The sequence below is a fragment of the Pelodiscus sinensis genome, chromosome 7, assembly GCF_049634645.1.
Source record: "Pelodiscus sinensis isolate JC-2024 chromosome 7, ASM4963464v1, whole genome shotgun sequence".
Taxonomy (NCBI): Eukaryota; Metazoa; Chordata; order Testudines; family Trionychidae; genus Pelodiscus; species Pelodiscus sinensis.
In genome coordinates this window covers 33,086,708-33,110,791 of record NC_134717.1, presented here as the reverse complement: position 1 = coordinate 33,110,791, position 24,084 = coordinate 33,086,708, and the positions used below count along the sequence as shown (strand labels likewise).

The 24,084-nt window shown below is 42.1% G+C and overlaps 1 protein-coding gene across 8 annotated transcripts in view; it reads left to right on the top strand.

The window, feature by feature from the left end:
• Positions 1-1,571: 1,571 nt before the first annotated feature.
• BAZ2B (bromodomain adjacent to zinc finger domain 2B) overlaps positions 1,572-24,084 on the top strand; it is a 337,721-nt gene continuing 315,208 nt past the window's right edge. For 3 of the 8 annotated variants that reach the window (XM_075933463.1, XM_075933457.1, XM_075933452.1), the window contains exon 1: positions 2,153-2,537. The gene's annotated coding sequence lies outside the window, so the exon portion shown is untranslated. Of the gene's footprint in view, positions 1,955-2,042; positions 2,113-2,152; positions 2,538-24,084 lie in introns of those variants that run through there. The other 5 variants (XM_075933462.1, XM_075933451.1, XM_075933459.1 and 2 more) reach the window with 4 other exon arrangements.

Here is a 24,084-nt window from a genome sequence, read left to right as displayed (position 1 = left end):
ATTGAAATTAAATGCTTTTCTGGGGATGGAAGGTTCCAGTTTTTAATGAAATTACTGTGTGTGGTGTAGTGAAATGATTAAAATCTGTATTCCGGGAATGTGGCAGTGAAAAAAAATCAATAAATGCTAGCAAAGCTTTGCTGTTGGATGTGAATCTGGGGAATGAAATAAACTAGTACAAAAATAATAATTAAAAACATATCAGCACATTAATTTATTTAACATCAGTCTCGAGAGATCATCTTCACTAATTTTTAGCATACATTTTACTGTGTAATGAGGAGCTTTCTTTTCACATATTCCTGTTAGACAGGCAGTATTTTTGCCCTTCCCCCAGTGTTCCTGCATTGCAATCACTGTGCTTGCACTTATTATGTTACAAATGACCGAGGTAAGGCTGACATTCTCATTGCATGCAAAAAGACCTAGTCTGCCAAGCTTTTTTTTTTCCTAATGAAGCAGCTTTGTGAAATCTCCCCATGTGTTAATACTAATGAAGATCCTCCAGTACAATTAAAATCACAGGCAGTGGCTCAAGGGGAAACACAAAACAATGGCATCTTTCTAAATATTATTTTACATTGAGATCAGTTTTGTTTAGCTATAGTTTTTAAAATAACATTTTAAATTCTATACTATGCTAAATAAGGGGAGCACGTTAAATATTGCATTTTTAGAATTAAAGAAAATGTTTGGTAAGAGACATAATGTAAAGACATACTTTACATTTCTTGATGTTCTCGTGTTTTAATATATCTTTAAATATTTCTTTTTATCGTTCATAGGCAGCTGTGCTTTTAGTTTTTAATGTACTTTAACCCTGGCCTACCTTGACTTTTTGCCAAAAAAGAAGAGAGAAACCACGTGTATAATTTAAAGGGTTAGAGGAAGGAGGGGCTAGTTTTTGCTCTTCTTTTACAAAATAACCTATTAATTAAATTGTTTCAGCCAACCAGAGTCTTCATTATTCAAAATAAAATGCTCGTATTTTACAGACACGCTGAAAACTATTTCCATAGTAATAGCTCAGCTATTACTAACACACACATGTAAAATCACCTTACAGTTTTTGGTCATGTTTTTCTGTTTTATTTAGATTTGTTTGGATTTCACTTTGTTCCTGTCACACCATAAGATTTGTTGTACTTTATAACCAGCACGACTGGCTGATGTACTAAGCTGATTTAAAAAAAATCTGATTTTGTGAGCTTGTAAAGGTTTTCTTATGGCAGCATACTGTCATCTGCTCCCCTTAAAATCTTTCTTATAAATATAAATTAGATGCATTTTAATCTTTAACTGAACATAACTCATAATTTAAGAACTATTTTAGACATCTATGGAAGACTAACACATTTCCATCCCAATCTGTTAATTAATTATTAAATAATCACAACATTTTGATTTCTTTTTTTTTTATCCTTTTCTGAGACCTAAACTTTTCAGTAACTTTTCCTAGTCCGGAGAATAGTGGACTGTATGTGTGTGTAAGAGAGAAAGTGACTGTGCACTTAGGGAACAGAAATGCAACTCTTTTCCTTGCTCCTTTTCGCTGCTGATAGGTCATTTATTACTGGGGCTGAAATGAGATAAACAATTCTCTCTCTTTTCCCCCTTGTTAACAGCAACTTTCATTGTTGGAGAGAGAAGAGCCTTGTTGGTTGACGTCACTTTTGGTTCATGAAGGCTTCGCCTGGAAGTGAAGCTGAATAAACCTTGAGCAGAGAATCTGCTTCAATCTGCTGCAGCTGTAAGGAACTAGCCAGCGAGACAGCGAAACAGATACACACAGAGAGAGCTACACTCGTCCAAATTTCCCCAGTTTTCCCACTTCTCCTTAGTGTTTCTTTACGCTCTTCTTGAGGGTAAGGGGTTGGACAGGGAAACATCCCCGACATCCCACTCCTACCCTTCAGCCACCTGAGAAAGGGGAGATCTTTCCCAAACTAGAAAGGTGAGTTAAAACCTCTCTGCCTGCTCTCCAGATGGGAGGGAGGGCTTTTCTGTTAAGGTGGAAATGTGAAATGTTTGCCACATTTCAGGACAAGGGGGAGATCGTGCGGGGATGGGCAAAGCTGCCGGAGTTGAGGTATCGGTGTTCTGCTGCCGCTGGTTCGTATCATCCCTTTGTTGTGGTGGGTTGGTTCTGCCTTTGGGTTGTGTGTCCCCTCGGGAAGGGGCTGACCTTGGCCACTCGGTGGGGGGTGGCGGAGAGAGGCTTCTACTGGGCGAGTCCTGGCCGGGGGGTGGGGGGACAGCCCGGGTCCCAAGCGAGTTTCAACTTTATTCATGGGTTCAAGCGTGTGTCGCTTGGCCGGGCTGCCCCGCGTCTGCCCGGCTCCGCCGACGCCTGGGCTGGGAGCCCCTCTTTGTGTCTCCGCGCTTTCCCCACTCCCGGCTCGGCGCTCTGCGGCCGCCGCCGCCGCGGGCATGTCAGCCAGCTGCAGCCACAGGGGCAATTCCTTCCCTCTGCCTCCCCTGCCGGTGCTCAGCGGGGTACGCAGCGAGGGGGCCCCCGGGAGCTGAGTGCGCACAAGGTAAGAGGAACCCGCCCGACTCAATACAGCCGAGTCTCTGGCTCCCGCTGAGCTCGCAGCGGCAAACTCCCCCTCTGCCGCTTGGCCTCCCCCTCCCCCGGGCTCTTTTATATCCTTTTATTTCAAAATGTGCCATTGTAGAGTTGCTCCAAACTCCGCTTTGGGTGTTGAAAGGGCGGCGGGCGAGCGGAGTAGGCTTGGGAGAGACCAGGGAGTCTGCCTGTGCTTAGGGCTTTGCTGCTTTCTTCTCTCTCCCTTTATCTTTTGTGTGTGTTGCTTCCTTATAAAGAGAGAGAAGCAGCTGCAGCCCTTGGCCGAGTTGTTGAAATTTATCCCTTTGTGTATATTACAATATCCTCCATTTTTCTGCCCTCTAAACAACAAGGCTTTCGCCATCTTGGGCAAATTTTTATTCCCAAGCCTGTCTCTCTCTCTCTCTCTTAAGGGTGGGTGGGTAGGTGGAAATCCTGAAAGTCCTGCTGGATAAGGCTCAAAGTTTAGGAAATGTTACAGGGACAGACAGTGACGTCATGTAAAGTTTAAGGGGAAATTTTCCAAGTGTGTGTGTGTTCTCCCATGGGATTTCTGATTTAAGGTGTTGTAAGCTGCATTTAGAGATGTATAGTTTATCTTACTAGACTGCATATAGTTCTTAAAACTATGCATTCTTCTGGTATTTTTGTAACAGGTGGAGAAATATCTATTTGGTTTACTCATTTTTGTGTTCTGGCCTTGTACGATTTCAAATATAAATATATATTTCACTCTTTATTTAAAAAAATCCAAATTGACATATGGAGTAATAGTTCGTTTGTCTGTCAGCATTATTTGTATTTACAGCAAATAGTTATTTTATGTGAATTTACATGAGGCAGCTTGGTCCAGAATCTTCTGAGGGAATACAAAACTGAAGGTGAAATGGATTAGGGAAATTCAGGGTTGTTGTTTTTTTTTTTTTTTTATTAATTATAGATTACTCTTAGTTTAAAACATTTTGATATACATATAGTACTATTAAAACACATCTTTTGGAAAGTACCTTCAGGTAGGATATGTATTTTGGATTGTGTTCCAAGATGCTGTATCCTGCAGAATATTATTTGTGTGCAAAATAAAAACAAAAAACCAACCTCCACAGATCTGGATCAGTTTACCTCTGATGATAAACTCCTATATTAGCGATGGTGAAAAGGAAAATAGTAGAATATAGTGTTTGTTTAATCTACTTGTAACTGATAGTCTTTTCATCTAATAAAAGTTCTTGTGATTACATGGCAAAACTTAATGAAATATCAAGTACTTCATAAATAATATATACTGTAAATAGAATTTTAATTTTCCATTGTGTTTCCTACATTGATTTTATTTTCTGAATAATTATATTCATGCTAACAAGAAAGCGAAACTGTCTATTTAATTTGCATTCCCTTTGTCTTCAGGATTGGGGAAAACATTGGTTATGATTCACTTAGAAACTAATGGGGAACAGGTTTTATAGTACATTAGGAGATTTCTTTTTTCCCCTCACATACTCAAAATGAATGATATATTTAACAACAAGTCTTTATGGTTGTGTAGGAAGTATGTTCTTATGCTAACAAAAGTCAGTTATTTACCTTACTATATTTTAAAAATGCTTTAGAAAGCCTCGATGTATTGAATGTCTGCCAGTTATGTGACTGGTAGGTAGACAAAAATGTTTAAATAGTTAAAAGCACATAGAACAGATGGTTCTAAATTATATATGCAACAAAGGCCTAGAAGATTTGGCAGATTATAAATGGTGAGCAGCAGAGGATAAAACATTTTAAGAAAATGGTAGTTAAGTATATTTGATATGTCTCACACCTATTGTAAATTGCACATTTTTGTCACAATGCTGCATAATCAATAAGTCAGATAGCATAAGGAAAATTGTAGTTGAAACAATTTTCTGTATTGGATATATAGAGAAGTTGGGACTCTGAAGTTTTGAAGAGGGACATCTTTGGTGTTAAATTCCTTGAAGTCTGATTTGGCAAGCAAAACGCTTTTAAAAAAATTTTACTAATTCTTTAAAACTATAGCGCATAAAATCAGGCATTGATTTATATGTGCCTATATTTCCATGCTATTTAAATAATTGTGTTAGAAGAAAAACCCTGTTTCGGAGGAGCAGCTAATAGTTTTTTCCTGTTATTGACTTACTGCTTTTTGAGAGAAATAAGTAAATAAGCTTTCTGTGAGTACCATGTATTGACATAATAAACTATAGAATTGTCATACTAAATTCTTATACTATGAATTTATTTAAATCTAGTATATTGAGTTATTTACACTTCACTATGTCAGGAAAAAATAAGGTTAATTTGAAAACTCATCTTAAATGTAAAATTAGTTTGGGACACTCTTTTATGATAAACTTTATTAAATGTGTTGTGTAACTTTTGGGAAAATAGGTGGTTTTGGATGTTTCTTAACAGAAACAAGAACCATATTTTTGTATTACACAGGGAGCAAACGCTGGAGTATTGTAAATATATTAAGTCTTAATATTAACCTTATGTTTAAGATGCTAGATGACTGATTTTTTTTTACAAGAAAATTATTTAAAATGAAAATAAGAAAGTAATAAAAGTCTCTAGAATTTTTACTTCCTCTTGCCTTTTTTCTTGTTTGTTTCTTTGTTTGCATGTTTGTTATTGAATTGCATTGTAAAGGAGCAGATGTTTTGCCAAACATCCTGATGTGTTGCTTTTTCTTATGGGAGTGCATAACTGTTCCTTCTGATGCATCGACTTGACAGCTGGTTGATTTCATGGAGCTGCTAAGAAGCCATTAGTGGTGTCATTGAATTGAAACAGAACAGTCCCTCCCAGCTTGAACTGCAATTGTTAATGTCTTTGTTGCTACTTTTGTGTTCCTACACAAGATGTGGAATATCACAGTTGTAAGAAAGTTCATGCTTTCTGTCTAATCCATTTGAATTAGTGAAAGGCTGTGTTTGTTGCTTTTAGGTTCATAATATTTTTATGATGGCATATATGGGGGTAGGAGATCCAAATTGTTTTGCCAAGTCTAGATTAACTAGAAATTAAACTTACTACAAAGAAACTATGATAGTCCCATGCCAGTATTGAGGTTGTCACCAAGATTTATTCTTAGTATACTAGATTCCTTGGAGGGTTTTTAATTTGCCTTTTAGTACATTTATATTTAAAAAACTTCAAAACCAGGTTTTATTTCTTCCCCCTTTTAAGTTATAAATCCTGTGCCATATCCTTCAATTGATTTGAATAGCAATCTCAGCTTTAAAAAGTAATACTGCAGTATGATCCTTAAGTATTTTCCCCTTAAAAATTTAAGATGTTTTTATAACTGATACATGATGGACTAAATGTGTTTGCCTAATTCAGGTGAGCTGGCCATGGAAGTCAATGAAATGACTTGCCCAAGGCCATCAGGGTTTTTTCTGAAATTTAAGATAAGCCCCTCCAATTTCCTTGTCTTCTACTATTGTTTTAGTCAGTTACACCAAATAGTTTGTGTCCTTTTTAAAATGCTACTAGAGAGCAGTAAAGAGAAACTGACAAATTATAATGCAAATTGACCCAACAGTGTATTTTAGAATTATTATGTATAATGTGTGGTTAAATACTGACAAGAGAATGTAACAGGTAAATTGTAAGGGGGAAAATGCAGAATGTTAAACATAAGTACAAAGGACAGTTAAAATTGCTCCCCACATCCGTGCCAAAAAAGCCAAGTGGGTAAGAAACATTAAGATGAGCAGCAGTGATGTTTCTGTTTTTGTCAAATTTCAGTTGCATCAGTATTTTTTGCTTACATGTGTTATATTCTATTGTTAATGCTGTTGTAGCTGCACTTATAATGGAAGTGCTGATTTAGAGTCATTACCAAAAGCAAGTCCATACTAAGGGCTTTGGAATTCTTTCATGTTTACTTTTTAGGGATGAGTAATGGAAACAAATATTGTATTAGTAAGATCAACTTAGAAAAGAAATACATTTTCTAATTTTGCCCATGTATTCAGAAACAACAACAGAGTCACCAAGTTCTGCATAAGAAAAATAATCTTAAAGTACATCAGACATTTGTAGTTCCACTTCTTTTTCATACAGGATTCATGAAGATGGTTAACTATTAGTTTCCCTATTTTACAAATAGGTACATAGAAGTGAAATGACTTACCCAGGGCAGCACAGCAAGTGAATGGAAGTGTTGGGAACAGAACCAAGATCACCTGACTGAAGCTAAGGCAGTGCTAGTCCCATTTGAGGGCCCTAAACAGGAAATTTTTTGCCCCTACTGTACCCCACCCCAAAGCATACTAAAAAAGCAAATAAAGGGCCTCTTTCAGTTGTTTGGAGCCTAAGCAATTGTTAGTCTGCTTGTGCCTAGCACTGGTATTGCTCTGAATCAGTACCAAAACAACCAGTTTTGTAACTTCAGAAGTGAAAACGTTTGCTCCTGATCCTGCAGAGATTTTTTTACTCACATGTGTAAAGTTAAGCATGTGCATAAGTCTTTGTAGGTTTAGGCTCAGTTTAAATTCAACCTCCAGAATATCAAATATGAGTAATATTTTCACTAATCATAGTTTTAATACATTTTTAATATAAAATAATTTGACTTAAGAAACAACACAAGGCTTTTTTTGTTTTGTTTAGGGTTATATACTGCTCTTGATCTATCCAAAGGAATTCCTTATAATATGAAAACAATTCTTTAAGATAGTAAGTTGTGTACAGCAGTTTTTTTCTAAAACTTTACTGTAAAGAAAACAAACAGTTTTTGCTGCTAATTTACAAGCAAAATTTTAAATTGTGAAGTTTTTTATATTAAGTAACAAGACTGACAGTTTAAATGAACACTGTCAGTGTAAAAACCCCACATGGTTTTCTTTAAAGTTGCTGCAAGTAATAGAAATTTGAGGTAAAAACCTTTTTTTTTAAGTTGGTTGGTTTACTTGTGCATTTAATAGCACTTTTGTTTATTTTGTGTGTTTTTTCAAACAGTGATAGGAAAAAAAAGTAAACCTTTTAAAAAGAAATAAATACAAATTGTTTTTTCTAAATTGGCCTGGGAATACCCAGGAAGATGCAGTTTTTGAAACTACTTCTAATACTTAATTGGTCCCTTCCTCCAATTCTACTTTTGAAGTTGATAGTGTCCCTCCAATTTTCATAGAAAAGGAGAATCTATTTTCTTGATGTGTAACGCATACTATCACCTGTTTCTTTGCATATCTCAGGTGTTATGATTTCCCTATTATTTTGTAGGTGGACGGGACTACATGGCTTTATTTGCATTTGATGTTGGTAAGGAGTTGAATGAATTAGAGTCCTAGGTAAATATGTTTCTAACCTCTGTGATGGGTACATGTAGAACATTAAAACTTAAACTAGTAAAAAAGTGATAGCACCATCAGAATGCTTGGGCTCAATCTTGCACATACTATCCCGTATAGTAGTGGTTACCACTGTGAATAGTCTCAGTGAAGCCAATGAGATTGCTTTTAGTGTAGCTAAGTAATATGCCTGTTAGCATTTGCAGGATCATATTAAAAACACACCAAGAATATGTATTTCGCCTAAATGGAATTAAAATAATTTTTCTAAAATGAAGTGGTGGTAAAAAAATAATGTAGTCACCTCTCCATCAGACTGACACAACTGTTCTGCTTTCCCCCCCACATCCCCTGGAAATAGATAGATATATATTTAGAATTTATTTATGTCCATACTGTCATCTGATTTGTTGCAAATCAAAATAAAACATTTTTAAAATTTGGAAAAATTGAACCTTTTTGTAAAATGTTTCTTTATTAAAATTAAATAAGGAGTTATACTTTTTATTTGACTTGTTTTGGAGTTTTTTGAATTTTATCTTAATGTTTTGGAGAAAAAATGTAAACTGGTTCAGTTGGTTTTCAGCTTTTGAATTGATGGGAATGTAATTTAAAAAAAAAAAAGCATTAAAAATAATTCCTGCCTTGATTTAAAGCACTTTGTTAAACACATATGCAGTGAAAGTAGTGACCTTATTTAGTGACTTTGTTGCTATGAATTTTAAGTTTTTGCAGTAGATAAATGTACTTTGCTAAAGGTAATATTTGCACTTTATATTTAAGAGACTAAAATAACTACAGTGTGAATTTAAGTGAACATACAAAGTATTAAAAATGCCTCACTTTTTTTTTCTCTATGTAAAAGAGAAATCCAACTTGAAGATAATTGCATTGGTCCATTGGATTTGTAAAGACATAATTGTGTGTTTTTTACCCTGTTTTCTGTTCTTACACTTTACCACAAGCATGCACTCATTAATCAAAGATGCTGCACTCCTGCTGAGGGCAGAGAGGTTCATCAAATTGGCAGCTGGTTTGGTGTAAAGAACGGTGTACTGAAGCTCTTAACGCGCTGGGACATAAATAAATCTAAGGTCTTTGTATGCAAACCCTGGAGGTTAATACTGTATAATTCAATGTCCTGTCTTTGTTTTTATGATTGATGTTTTTAAATGTTTGAAGCTTGATGCAAGTCTTCTAGGTCATGGTTGACAATCTGATTGGCTGAAGCAAAAAAGCATTAGGTTGGCAGAGGGACTTTGAGTGTGAAGCAGAGATTTTGATTTTTTTACTGGGAGATCATTGTCATATTGCCTGAGCTGTTATAGGAATGTTCCAGTGATTGACATCCCCTGCTGTGATAATGGACCAAGTGCATGAAATGCCAATAGTTTGGTCCTATTTGTCTTGAAGCTTACTGCTATTTGTATCCTTAACAGAGCTCACATGTAGAACAAGCAAAAACTACTGGGATTTCTCTGTAGAAATAGTGCTGGGATTTGGCTTTAACATGAATTGGTTGCATATTCATAATTTAAGAACAGCTGGTTACAGCAAGCACATAGTCATTTGCAAGCTATTATAAACTATTCCACTCACACATGGAGCTTGTGCTTGAGCTCCTTTCTTTTTATTGATCTACCTGCATTTAAAATCTGGTCACTGCTGCCAGAGAGGCCTTTCATTTTAGCTGCGCTTGCAACATAGAACAATTTCAATTTTAAATATTTAATTTTAACTAAATAAAATGATAAAATATGGGGGTTTAAGCAACAAACTGCAAGGATCCACAGTGACATGAATCTTAAATGAAAAATCTTGAAAAGCAGCCTAAAAAATACACCATGAAACCTTTTAGTCCTTTGATTGCTTGTTTTTTTTATAAGAAATCTTTGCTAAATTTAGCCAACGTTAAGTTTTCAAAATCATAGTTATTAAAATGTATGATTTTCATGCTTTGCCCATGCGTGTCTTTGGAGAGGGGAACCCCCAAAATACATTACAGAAATAATTTTGTTAGAATAATACTTACAACTTTGGATCTAGAGCACACGTGACAGGTATAATCACAAAATAAAATTTAAGAGGTTAGTCATTACAAAAAATATACCTATCCATTTTTTGAGCCGTGAAAAGAGTAATGCAATGATATAGAACATAAGCTTTTTAATAGAGGTTGGACCTCCTGGGTCTGGCATCCTCAGGACCTGACCAGTCCCGAATGAGGAATTTTGCCAGACCCGGGGAGGTCAATTTCTGACCCTATGCTGATGGATACCAGGTTCTCCCAGGCTCTATCAGAAGACCCAGCTGGGCTCCCCTCCGAGTTCCGGGCCCCCTCCTGGCTTTGCTACCGGCCTAACCACCTGTCCAGCTCCCCTTCTGGCCCCTGACTGGACTCTGCCTCTAGACTCCTGGCCACTAGGTGCCCAGCTGCAATCCCCACCTGGGTGCTACTGCCAGCCTATCCGCTGTGTAACTGGCCAGGCACCGCTGCTGGTTCAGCCCCAACCACTGGGTGCGTGCTCCCAGATGCTGCTGCTGGTCCATCCGTGGCCACTGGGCTCGTAGCAATTCTCCAGGCTGCTGGCCACACAGCCCACTCCTGGTTGCCAGACTCCCAAAAACCATGTTTCTCTGGTCCAGCAACAGCCAAGTGCTTGTCAGACAGCAGATGTTGCTGATCCAGAAAGTCCTGGACCAGAGACGTTCAACCTGTAATAGCTAGCAGTGACAAATGTGGGGTGTGTTACTAAGTTCAGTTTTAGAAATGTAGAAATTTACAAATTACTGTTTATAAATAGTAGTGATAGGTAACAACCAGCATGGATTTGCAAAGCACAAATCATGTGAGACCAATTGTCAGCCGACGGTCAGGGCAGTGTGTGTGTGTATGCTTCCGAGAAAAGGTTTAACATCCGTGTCTTTACTGCTAGGACCGGGGTCCCGTCGCAGAGGGTGGCCAGCAGGCCAACAGACGCCCCGTTATATAGGAAGAGCTTATTACACCTTAGATTTTAACTGCTAGAACACAAAGTTCCTTTGCAGCGGGCAGCCTGGGAAAGGCTGGAAAGGTGCCCCAACGGATCTTGTCACCTGGGAGTGACACAGATCCAAACGCCCAAGCTCTCCCTATGTCTGTCCCTTTATGACCGGCTGAAGTTCTTTTAAATTGTGCTTGGTTCTGTTACAGCAACTGAAGGAGTCAGGTTAAAACTTAAACAGTTACAGGTTTATTAAAAGACTTATAAAAGCATATGGTTACAATGGCTATTGCTCTATTTCTTAAATGCTAACAAATACAGATTTTAAAAATGGTTACAAAGAAAATAAAGATAGAAAATAGAAATAATGGTACCAAGTGACAGCTTAATCTTTAAAGAGCTCTAACACTATGTATATATATACTTAAACAAAGGACCACATCCAGGTACAATTTTTACCCCTTTCTGTGCCTCTCGACTCCAGCGTGTCAGGCCAGGGCCGGTCTCTCAATTCCTAGGAAAGACGAATACGAGGTCGGCGTCCCCTTGGAACCTCGGGAGATCAAACACCTAACCCGACCAGCAGATAGATGGTAGATTGACACTCAGAGAAAATGCGCTGCTGGACCTATCTTTATACCCCTGGGGGCCTGTATTCTCTTTCTTATCTAAGATGCCGAATTGTACTGGTCCGTTTTGTGGCGCCAGTTCTTACAAGCAAGTTTCAAGTTAATTTACACTTGCAAGAGAGATAACTAAATTGTGAGCACTAGACATTTTTTTACTGGGCGAGAGATTCCTCCCCCCCGCGGATAGATGTGTGTTCATATCAATATAGGTTTGAGTCAAGGGCACTCCTTGGCAGCCTCTTGGTCAGCAATTGGCATATCTCTGTTTACAGCCATTCACGGTCACACAGCCTGGGCCTTCTGCTCTGTGTGCCCTGTATGCTCCAGGCAAGCAAAAATGGATGTTACAAGGGGGTTCCTGTCTGGCTACACCAATCTCATAGCTTTCGCTGATAGAATAAGAAGTCTTGTGGATAAGGGAGAAGTGGTGGATGTGGTATATCTAGACGTTAGTAAGGTATTTGATACAGTCTCACATGACTTTCTTATCAATAAACTAGGCAGATACAACTTAGATGTGGCTACTAGAAGGTGGGTGCATAACTGGCTGGATAACAGTTCTCAGAGTAGTTATTAGTGGTTCACAGTCTTGCTGGAAGGGCAAAATAAGTGGGGTTTTGCAGGGGTCTGTTTTGGGACCAGTTCTGTTCAATATCTTCAACAATTTAGATGATGGCATTGAGAGTACGCTTATTAAATTTGCAGATAATACCAATCTGGGAGGGGTTGCAATAGCTTTGCCGGATAGGGTCATAATTCAAAATGATCTGGACAAATTAGAGAAATGATCTGAGGTAAATAGGATGCAGTTTAATAAAGACAAATGCAAAGTACTCCACTTAGCAAGGAATAGTCAGTTTCACACCTGCAGAATGGAAAGTGACTGTCTTAAGAAAGAGTAGGGCAGAAAGAGATCTAGGGGTCATAGTGGACCACAAGCTAAATAAGAGTCAGCAGTGAGACACTGTTGGGGAAAAAAAGGAAACCTGATTCTGGGATGCATTAAGAGGAGTGTTGTGAGCAAGACTCGAGAAGTTGTCATTCTGCTCTTCTCTGTACTGATTAGGCTTCATTTGGAGTATTGTGTCCAGCTCTGGTCACCACGTTTTACGAAAGATGTGGAGAAATTGGAGAGGGTCCAGAGAAGAGCAGCAACAAATTATTGAAGGTCTAGAATAGGAGTGGGAAAAGGCGTTCCGCGGGCCAGATTCGGCCTGCCATGCGGGGGGGATCCGGGCTGCGGAGGCCCTGCTGCTCCTTCGCCTGTAGGCCAATTAGGGGGTGGGGGAGCATGCAAAGCCTTTTCTGCTCTGCCCCTGCCCTGCAAAGCCTCCTCCCGCCCTGCCAGGAGCACAGGGCGGAGGCTTCGTGGAGAAGGCCTGGGAGTGGGGGAGCATGCGAAGCCTCCTCCCACCCTGCCAGGAGCATGTGACTCTTCGAAGCGCTGTGCGCTGCTCGGCGGGGGAGGGGGGGGAAGAGGGGAAATAGTGGGGAGGCCCTAATTGGCGTAGGGGCAGGGGAGCAAGGGAAGTCTATTCCCATGCCGGAGGCATGGGCACTTTGGGGGAACGTGGGGTGGGGGCTAAGGCACTCCCTCACCCCCAGACCAAACATTGTCTGGAGGTGAGGAACCCGGAAATATCTTGGCCCCGCCCCTTCTGCTCGAGGCCCCGCTCCTTCCTGTGTGGCCCAGGGCTACTTAAAAAATTTCTGAAGTGGCCCCTAGCAAAAAATTATTGCCCACCCCTGGTCTAGAAAATATAACCTATGAGGGAATACTGAAAGAACTGGGCTTGTTTAGTTTGGAAAGGAGAAGACTGAAAGGGGACATGATAGTGGTTTTCAAATATCTAAAAGTGAGTCACAAGGAGGAGCGGGGGAAATTATTCTCCTTGGCCTCTGATGATAGGACAAGAAGCAATGGGCTTAAACTGCACCAAGGCAGGTTTAGGTTGGACATTAGGAAAAACTTCTTAACTGTCAGGGTAGTTAAACCTTGGAATAAATTGCCTAAGAAGGTTGTGGAATCTCTATCACTGGAATATTTAAGAGCAAGTTAGACATCAATCAGGGGTAATCTAGATGGTGTTTAGTCCTGCCATGAGGGCAGGTGACTGGGCTTGATGATCTCTCGAGGTCCCTTCCAGTTCTAGTATTCTATGGTTCTGTGATTCTATTTTTCTCATGCACAGGAATAGAATGGCTCCTATGATTGGATTTTATAGCTTTTTGGCAACTTTTTTCTTATCTTGCCTTAAAGTAGAGGTTGGCAGTCTATGGCTTGAGGCGTATATGGCTCACTAGCCAAATATGGCTCTTAGCCCAAGCTCAGGCCCCTTTCCTCCGCCCCCTGCAACGGGGAGCCTGTTGGCTGGCGATCCATCCTTGCGCCCCTCACAAGATTGGAGCCAGATCTGGCTACCAGGTGAGAGAGAGGCAGTGGAGAGAGTCCCGAACCTTGCTATGCGTTCGGGGAAGAAGCCGGAGCCACAAACAGCTCTGTGCATATGCTCCCTTTCCCTCTCCCCCAGCTGGAGGAATAAAGCAGGGAACAAATGCGCTGCCTGGAGGCTTTTCCTGCTGTTCCATTGGCCAGAATCCAGCCAGTGGAGCAGTGGGAAACCATGCCTGGGACAGAGAACCTGAGAGCAGCACAGGGTGCAAAAGCAGACCCAGACACTATTTTGTTGGCGAAGGACCTGCTGCTTCCATGGCCATGTTTCCTCTGCTCCATGTACTGCTCTGCCTTGTGCCACCCACATGTGCCATACACTCGCACCCCCCTCTTGACCGCTCAAGTCTGTCATTGGCCTGAGGACCACCTTCTTGGTGCAGGTGGGCTGGATCCTGGGTATCTTGGAGAGCTATGAGAAGTACAGTTGAGCAGGCCAGTTCCCATCTGCTCCCAAATCCACCGACCAGATTCCTTGCGTTCCTGGTGGGGCGCAGCCTCCAATCCACACTCCACCCTTTGGCTGCTAACTTACGTGACCCTTGTGGAGCATGGGGAGTGACTTGGATCTGTTACTATAAACCCTGTTATGAACACTGGCAAATAAATAAATAAATAGATAAATGCTGCTCAGTCCCTCCACCCCCGTCCTCCTCCTGTGCCCAGACCCTGCACCCCCCAGCTTGCTCCTGTCCCCTACCCCTGGCCAGACACCTACCACCAGCCCACTCTTGCTCCCTCCCCATGACCAGACACATTGGCTCCAGCCTGCTCCTGTACTGTACCTCCCATCCAGATCTTTCACCCCCCCCATCAATATACCACTCACTGGTTGCTCTGTCCTCCACACTGGACCCCTCCTTTTTGGCCCCATCCCAGAGCCTTGGGGGGGAGGGGAGGGATCCACAAAATTCACTAATCCTGGAACCCCAGAAAAGTTAATCTGGCCTGAGGCTTTGAATCTCAGTCCTCCCTGCCCCTTCCTCCTCCCATGGGGCTGGAGCACCAGGGGAGTGAGATGTCTTAGTTTAGGGCCACATCAGTGAGGGTTGTGGTTTTTTGGAGGCATTTGGGGTTTTTTTGCTTCTTCCTTGTGTGATTCCCCAACTGATTTTTCTGTGGGTCAGTGCCCCCCAACTCCAAAAAGGTTCTCCACCCCTGCCATAAATCAAGACAATGTTGAAACCTTTTGCGTTGGGCATAATATTTTACTTGATTTTAAATGAAACTGGGCCAGCAAGCCCCCAATTGGGGCCCATCCCCCATCTGGCCTCAGCATCATAACACTCCCGCACCCCCCCAGCACCCTAGCCTTGAGTCTATCATATACCCAAATCCCCTGTTCTGAGCCTCTCATACTCCCAACCCAGACTCCTGCACCCCCCCCCCCCCCACATACCCTGCCATAAAACGAACAGGAGATAGTCTTAATGCATGCATGAAGCTGGGTTTGACCAGTTATGATGTTAACTTCAAAGAAATGTGTGAAAAGATGCAGCAGCAGAAATCATATTAAATAAAGTCTGTGAGTACAGTGTTTCATTTATGCTATTATTAATCATTATGTCAGTTATCAATAATAGTAAGTTGTATATTTTCAGTCATGCAAATGGGAATTCTTATACAGCTCTCTGTTGATCACTTGTTCTGAATTTTGATGTAGTTTGGCTCTTTGGTTTGAAAAGGTTAAAGGCTAGTGGCTGGAACTCCTAGAGAAATAATTTTTTTTGAGGGAAATAAAGGACCCAGTTTTTTGTGTGTCAGAAATATAGCCATGTTAGTTTGTAGTTTCAAAAACACCAAGTAGTCCTGTAGCACCTTAGGGCACGTCTGTCCTAGGAAATTATTTCAAAATAACTTAACCTGAAATAACTGTTTCAAAATAGCGTGTCCACACTACACGCTTCAAAATCAGTCTGAGGCATGCTGCCTTATTGTGGATGCACTACCTTGACTTGGAGCCCCAGAAGGTAATGGGGAGTAATTACTTTGACTTTGAGGAGTAGTTATTTTGAAATAACAGCAGTATAGCATCCACATTACAGCTCTTTCAAAATAACTCCTGCTTTTCACGAGGAATAATGCTTATTTCATAATAAACTTAAAAAACAAAAACTGGTCTGGAGAAGTTGATGGATTTCAATTCCATAGAATACTAGGACTGGAAGTGACCTCCATAGGTCATCGAGTCCAGTCCCCTGCCCTCATGGCAGGACCAAATACTGTCTAGGCCATCCCTGATAGACATTTATCTAACCTACTCTTGAATATCTCTAGAGATGGAGATTCCACAACCTCCCTGGGCAATTTATTCCTGTGTCTGACTACCCTGACAGTTAGGAACTTTTTCCTAATGTCCAACCTAAACCTCCCTTGCTGCAGTTTAAACCCATTGGCTACGTCTACACTGGCCCCTTTTCCGGAAGGGGCATGTAAATTTCACTAGTCGTCGTAGGGAAATCCGCGGGGGATTTAAATATCCCCCGGGGCATTTAAATAAAAATGTCCGCCGCTTTTTTCCGGCTTTTAAAAAAGCCGGAAAAGAGCGTCTAGACTGGCCCCGATCCTCCGGAAAAAGTGCCCTTACTTTGAAGTAAGAATAAGAGCCTCCGGAAAAGGGCACTTTTTCCGGAGGATCGGGGCCAGTCTAGACGCTCTTTTCCGGATTTTTTAAAAGCCGGAAAAAAGCGGCGGACATTTTTATTTAAATGCCGCGGGGGATATTTAAATCCCCCGCGGATTTCCCTACGACGACTAGTGAAATTTACATGCCCCTTCCGGAAAAGGGGCCAGTGTAGACGTAGCCATTGCCTCTTGTTCTATCCCCAGAGGCCAAGATGAACAAGTTTTCTCCCTCCTCCTTATGACACCCTTTTAGATATCTGAAAACTGCTATCATGTCCCCCCTCAATCTTCTCTTTCCTAAACTAAACAAACCCAATTTCTTCAGTCTTCCCTCATAGGTCATGTTCTCTAGACCTTTAATCATTCTCATTGCTCTTCTCTGGACCCTCTCCAATTTCTCCACTTCTTTCTTGAAATGCGGTGCCCAGAACTGAACACAATACTCCAACTGAGGCCTAACCAGCACAGAGTAGAGCGGAAGAATGACTTCTCGTGTCTTGCTCACAACACACCTGTTAATGCATCCCGGAATCATGTTTGCTTTCTTTACAAGAGCATCACACTGCTGACTCATATTCAGCTTGTGGTCCACTTTAACCCCTAGATACCTTTCTGCCGTACTCCTTCCCAGACAGTCACTTCCCATTCTGTATGTATGAAACGGATTGTTCCTTCCTAAGTGGAGTACTTTGCATTTGTCTTTATTAAACTTCATCCTATTTACCTCAGACCATTTCTCCAATTTGTCCAGATCATTTTGAATTATGACCCTATCCTCCAGATTAGTTGCAACCCCTCCCAGCTTGGTATCATCTGCAAACTTAAAGTGTACTTTCTATACCAATATCTAAATCGTTGATGAAGATATTGAACAGAGCTGGTCCCAAAACAGACCCCTGCGGAACCCCACTTGTTATGCCTTTCCAGCAGGATTGTGAACCATTAATAACTACTCTGAGTATGGTTATCCAGCCAGTTATGCACCCACCTTATAGTAGCCCCATCTAAGTTGTATTTGCCTAGTTTATTGATAAGAATATCATGCGAGACCATATCAAACGCCTTACTAAAGTCTAAGTATGCCACATCCACCGCTTCTCCCTTATCCACAAGACTCGTTATCCTATTAAAGAAAGCTATCAAATTGGTTTGACATGATTTGTTCTTTACAAATCCATGCTGGCTGTTCCCTATCACCTTGCCACTTTCCAAGTGTTTACAGATGATTTCCTTAATTACTTGCTCCATTATCTTCCCTGGCACAGAAGTTAAACTAACTGGTCTGTAGTTTCCTGGGTTGTTCTTATTTCCCTTTTTATAGATGGGCACTATATTTGCCCTTTTCTGGTCCTCTGGAATCTCTCCTGTCTCCCATGATTTTCCAAAGATGATAGCTAGAGGCTCAGATACCTCCTCTAGCTCCTTGAGTATTCTAGGATGCATTTCATCTGGCCATGGTGACTTGCAGGCATCTAACTTTTCTAGGTGATTTTTAACTTGTTCTTTTTTTGTTTTACCTTCTAAAACTACCCCCCTTCCCACTAGCATTCACGGCTGAATGAAGTGCTTTGCATGTTCAGAAGCTTCAGGGGGTAGCTGAGTTGGTCTGTACAGGATAAACTTGAGAAATAAAAACTGGTCAGGTAAAGTTGATGGATTTCCACTCCATATGGCTTTGTTTTTTAAGTTTATTCTGTACAGACTAACTCGGCTACCCCCTGAAGCTTCTGTTTCAAAATAGTTATTTCAAAATAACCAGCCCGTTATTTCGAAATAATGGGCTTGGTAGTGTGTACACTAAGCTTGTTTATTTTAAAATAACTCCCCTAGTGTAGACCAGGACTTAGAGACTAACAAATATATCAGATCATGAGCTTTCACGGGTAAACCCCCCTTCATCAGATGAGTTCAATTTTTTGAGGTATTGAGTATTCTCAGCTCCTATTGAAATAAAAGGGACAAGAGTGCTCAGTATCTCACAGGTTTAGGTCCATTATGATACTAGTTAAAAGCTCATGATCTGATGTGGCAGATAGATGAGATTACTGAAAAGATGTCACACAAATTCTTGTCCAATGCGTGGAGACTGTGAAAACTGGCATGTCTTGCACATGAAGATAGTTAATGTGTTAATTAGTTTCAGCACTTTGTAAAAGGTTAAGCCCATAAGAAGTGCTAAGTAGTATTTTTCCTACTGGGTTTCTGATCACTTCTTATACTACCTCTAAGCAGCCAGTGGTTTATTTTGAGGTGACGAAGGCACAACTAGGGGACATGGTGAGAGGAAGTAGCAGTTGGTTGCAAGAGTGTTTGGCTCAGAAGGTTAAGGATGCAAGAAGGAAAAATGCTGCATGGTAACATAATTTGTAGATTAATTTTCTACAGTATCTACAATGTTAAGATAAATCATTCTAGCATAGTCCCTAGTGTCTTAATGTAGAAAATGGTTTTATTTTCTAAATTGTCTTGGTGGATGTTAGAAACAATATGGAGTCATCTTTTCACCTTCAAGGAAACTACCCTAACTGGGACTGGAAGGAAGGAAATGGGTGTTTCCTTCTCCTCTATTTATCTTTAGTTAAATTGGAATAGAATATTCAGATATCACCATTGTTGATGCTTCATCAGACAGTGAGTGAACCTTATTATCTTTTTAAGACTGATCGTACTGAAGAGCTACTGGGTGGCTGAAGAATTTGTTGAAACAGGAGTGTATCAGGAATAAAGCAGGGTCAGGCACACTTTAAATTTTGGTATTTTTTTAAGTCATGATGAACAGCATTAGTTTCATTCCTTTTGGCCAGTGTAAGGATTAAGGATTTTGTTGATAGCATGCAAAGGGATTAAAAAATATGACTACTATATAATTTGGTAGTGCCAATGACTACTTTGCTGTTTCTTTCCAAGAATGTGTAATTGCTGGTGGAGAAACTACCCCTCCCTACAACCATACCTGGAGTGTGTCAGAGGATTGTAAAATGAAGGGATGGGCAGTAGATAATTGATATGTGAACGAGAGGCGCAATGATCAATAAAACCTCCAGTTCAAATATTAGAAGGAGTCAAGAACTGTTGTGCTTGACTAGATCCTTACGTATATTTGCCAAAAGCTATTAAAGAAAAGATTCTCCTACACTAAGTAAGTACAATTGTGTGCTGCTTCATTGAAAATAGAATATTGGTGAATTGTACTTATGAAAAGAAGAACAGTACAAAAAGGGAATGCCTTCCTAAACCAAAGTATACTATTGTACTTTGATATATGTAATGTAGACATTGAGATTCTATGTTTTTCTTCTGTTTTTTGGCATGGTCTTCAGTGGTTTTTGTAGTAGTCAGATAGCATTTCTCCCGTGCCCTCGTTTTCCCAACCTTAACAGGGGAAAAAAAAAAAAGGCAGGACGTGAAGGGGAAAGTGAAGAAGATGCATCAGACAGTTGTATTTGCTAATTTTGAAATGTATGCAACTCTCATAATTTTGACATGCTCCGGTCTTTAGTTTTGGAATATTAGCTTTCATGTATTACTTCAGAAAGGTGAACATGTATTCTACAGTAGATTAAACATAGGAGTGGGATGGAAGAATTATGTGAGCTTTTTGTTATAGCTAATGTTTAGCAGCATCTAAAATGTACTTTCAGAAACACAAGTTTTTAGCCTGCCTGCGAAAGAAAGCATTGCATCAATGTCTTCCTGTGACTTGATATTCTTGTAGCATTTTGGAATGCTTTTTTTTCCTTTTCCTTTCCTTTTCTTTGTACTTTTCATAAATGATTTTCGTAAACCTAGCACTGAAGTTGTAGTACTACAGGTTGAAACTCTCTTGTCCAGCGCTTTCAGGATCTGACTAGGGATGCTAAATTTTGAGTAATTGACTAATCCAATAGTTGATGCATTTTGCATCGACTATTCAATTAGTTGATAGGGTGCCTCTGCCTTTGAACAACCCCAGGGCTGTTGCTACACTTCAAAGGTGAAAGGGCCTTGTGGAGTCCCCAGCTGGCTCCAAAATCCACGCGGTGCTGCTGCTTTGATATACCCCCTTCTCCCCTTCCCCATCCCCCTCTGCCTCTTTCTGAGGCTACATCTACACTGCCTCTTTTGCTGGCACAGAGTATGCAAATGAAGAGCACATTAGAAACATCTTGTGCTTAATTTGCATAATCTCTGCCCGAGACTTTTTGCGCAAGAGGTTTTTGTGCAAAAACAAGCAGGGTAAATGGGTCTGTTTTGCATAAACCCCCCTTTTTGCTCAAGATCCTTAAGCCTCAAAAAAGGAGGTATAAGGATCTTGCGCACAATGGGGTTTTTTGCGCAAAATGGACCATTCTACACTACTTGTTTTTGTGCAAGAAGCCTTGAGAAGAGATTATGCAAATAAAGCACAAGAAGTTGCTAATGAGTGTTTCATTTGCATACTCTCTACCGACAAAAGAGGCAGTGTGGACATTGCCCGATAGAGGCAGCAAGCCGGGGGGAGGGGCAGGGGGGAGAGGAGTGACTAGTTGTTCACATCCCTAGATCTTGCTGGTGCCAAAACAGAGAATTTTCCAAACCATTTTCCCCCCACCCCTGAGAAGCCCCACTACCTACCTCTAGTGTAGTGCTGGCTTCCCGTGGGGTGGATGGAAGTCCTGGGTAGAGTCTGCATCACTTCCGGGGGCTCTGGAAGTGGGCTGTCATGTGCTGGGGGAAAGGAGGGGCGTCTGCCCCGGAGGACAAGTACGGCAGCTTCCCTGGGAGGGGTGAGTTTCCCTGCACTGCGGGAGCGGGGAGCGGCCCCGGGGAGGCTCCCGCTGGCGTTTGTCTGTGCGTCGGGAGAGGCGGCTTGGCCTCAGGGCAGGCTCCCACGGGGATTTGGCCTTGCCGCGGTGTGTGTGCGCGTGTGTGTGGCAGCACCGCGGGATGGGGGTTTGGCCTTGGGGCAGGCGCTTGCGGAGATTTGGTTGTGCTGTGGGAGGCATGCACCGGCTTCCCTCGGGGAGGTTGGGGGGGGATCATGGGAGGAGGCGATAGCAGGGGACTCTCTGCCCCCACTTCCCACTGTCCCCTCCCTCCTCTCCCCAGCTCCCTGTTCCCTCTCCCCAGTCCCCTGTCCCTCCTGGCACCCTGTCCCCTCTCCCATCTCCAGCCGCAGAAACCTGTCCCCACTGGCACCCTGTCCAAACAGGTTCCCTGCTCTTCTCAGAAATAAAGACAATCAGAAACTTTTTGTGTTGGACATAGTATTTTATTTGAAAATGAAGCCTGGCCAACAAACCCCCAACTGGGGCCAAGCCCCCATCTGGCCACAGCATCAGGACACTCCTGCACTCCCCTTTCTCCTAGACCCTAGATCTCAGCCTGTCATACATTAGAACCCCCTGCCCTGAGCCCCTCACATATCCTAACCCAAATTCCTGAACCCTCACATCCAGAAGTCTGTGGCTTACTTAGTACCCTAATCCTACATCTGACCCCAACACTGCCTGGCCTGCAACTCCTTCCCCAAGCCAGCGTTCCCTTATCAACTTCCTCCTGCATCCAGATTTCCTCCCAGAGCTTGCACCTCTCACCCCTTCCTGCACCCAAATCCCCCATTCCCACCCTGGAGCCTAAACATCCTGTCTCAACCCAGGGAGGGTACGTCTAGATTGCAGGAGTTTTTCAGGATTCCGGAGATACCCTAGGAAAAACTCTTCTGCATCAAGGGATGCATTTAAGTGGAAGAGCAAACATGATCTTTCGGTCACTCCTATATTCCTCTTTCCACAAGGAATAATGGGGCTTCCAAAAGAAGGGTTTTTTTCTGACATTTGGTCAAGTCTAGACAGGCCAAATGTTGGAAAAACTTCTTCCTGCAGAAGAATTGGGGGGGGGGGGGGGGAGCGGAAGCAGCAGCGTAAGGGTTGGGGATAGCAAGTGATGGGGAGGAGACGAACAGAGAGGGCGGGACTTTAAGGAAGGGGCGGGGCTTCAAGGAAGGGGCGGGGTGGTAGATCTTGGCTTGTTCTGTCATTTCAAAAGTGATCTTGGGTATAAAAAGGTTGGAGACCACTGCCATTGGAGATCAAAGTTGTCTAGCAGCATTACCAACACTTTCACTGCTTACTGGACTCTTGGAAGACCTATAAGGGTAAATTAGAGCTGAATAACAGCATAGAACACTGAGAACCAGGACTGATAGCTTTAAATAAACTTTATGGGACCACAGGAAATAGGACCGCAGGGGCCACACCCATGATAAGGGGCCATATGGCTAACTAAAATCATGCTGGACCATTGATGTAGCTGGACTAGAGCATGCCGACGAGAGAGGTTCAACCTGTATAGTCACAGAATATAATATGACGTATTGTGGGAAATGGTATGTGATTATATAAAGACTGTACAGGCAGTCCCCGGGTTACGTACAAGATAGGGACTGTAGGTTTGTTCTTAAGTTTAATCTGTATGTAAGTCGGAACTGGCATCCAGATTCAGCCGCTGCTGAAACTGACCAGCGGCTGACTACAGGAAGCCCGAGGCAGAGTTGCTCTGCCCCGGGCTTCCTGGAATCAGCCTCTGATCAGTTTCAATAGGCTGAATCTGGACGCCAGTTTCGACTTACATACAGATTCAACTTAAGAACCCCAGGCGTCCCCAAGTCAGCTGCTGCTGAAACTGATCAGCGGCTGATTCCAGGAAGCCTGGGGCAGAGCAACTCTGCCTCGGGCTTCCTGTAGTCAGCGCTGGTCAGTTTCAGCAGCGGCTGACTTGGGGACGCCTGGGGCAGAGCAGCTGGGGTGCTGCCGGGTTGGTCCAGTAGCGCCCAGAGCGGTGCTGCGGGACCAACCGGCAGCGCCCCAGCTGCTCTACCACAGGCGTCCGGAGAAAAGCCTGGACTGCTGGGAGCGTGAGGGGTGTACTAGCTGCGCCTCCCCCCCCCCCCCAGCAGACCAGGGAGACGCGGGCGGGGGACCGAGATGCACTGCGGTCCTGCCGCCTGGGTCCTCTGCGGCTTTGCTCCGCGTCTCCCTGGTCTGCTGGTCTTGGGGACTGCCTGTAGTATCTTTTGGTACTTCCTGAGTGCTCAAGTGCAACTTTAATATTCTATTTATGTAGTTATAGTTTTGTGATTTGTGAAATAATTTTGAACAAGGCATGAGAAATCTATATTCTGGATTGGAGTGACTTATGTAGACGACAAAATGCCCCACACAATGTATTTTTGGAGGCAAACAGCTACAACGGAGCACTTTTCGTGTATGCTGTAGGAGGTCTGCAGCCGAGGCTGATAAGTTATTTGAGTTGGATTTCTTATAAAGTTCTTTGAGGCTGTGGGAGTCCTCCCTCCCTATAGACATTGAGTGCATCAGGACTGAATTGTTTCATGGGCATTTTACAAGACCCCAAAGGCTGAGGCAAGAACCAGTCTAGTCTCTTCCTGTAGTTTCTCCTCTTACAGTTACCTTTAGTAATATAGATGAGAGAGACTACTAACTTAATTTATTTCTGTGCATGCAGGTTCATGTTGATCAGTGCAAAA